Genomic DNA, 567 nt, shown 5'->3' on the forward strand with positions numbered 1-567 from the left:
ATATATATATATGTATATATATAATATTAGGAATAAAAATCCAAATCTACAGGTAAAAACTCAATTAAATTCAATTTATTAAAAATTAAAATGAAATTAAGTTTCACAGTATAAAATATAAAATATAAATATATAGTTTTAGAGAAAAGAACCAAGGTTCATGAACTCATCGATGAAAATCCACTATCACAGAGAAAAATTAATAAGTAAAAGCACAATAAATAAGTATAATATAATACAAAGTAAATATTATAAGATAATGATAATAAAACGACTACACGTGTTTCATTAGAATTTTGAATAGTAGTAAGTTTATCATCTTAGCCTTAACCAAGACTTCGATTAGATCAGGGTTGAATTTTTTCCATTAATACTGTTTAATATTTCTTCTTGTTTTATGGAATAAATAGGTAGTCTTTTTATTTAATTTCTTTGATTATTAGTTTATATTCTAATTAAGGTTTAGTCAATAGTACAACATTGATAATTTTATAATTTTATTTAAACTAAAGTTTCAATTAGATAAATTTTGTATTTCTTTTCAATAATCTTGTTAAATGTTTTTTC

General features: G+C 20.1%; 1 protein-coding gene across 1 annotated transcript in view; it reads right to left on the reverse strand.

Annotated features, from left to right (window-relative positions):
* LOC106872262 (DNA helicase MCM9) overlaps window positions 1-567 on the reverse strand; it is a 61142-nt gene that overhangs the window by 7256 nt on the left and 53319 nt on the right. The window lies entirely within an intron of this gene.

This window comes from Octopus bimaculoides, chromosome 23, assembly GCF_001194135.2.
Source record: "Octopus bimaculoides isolate UCB-OBI-ISO-001 chromosome 23, ASM119413v2, whole genome shotgun sequence".
Taxonomy (NCBI): Eukaryota; Metazoa; Mollusca; class Cephalopoda; order Octopoda; family Octopodidae; genus Octopus; species Octopus bimaculoides.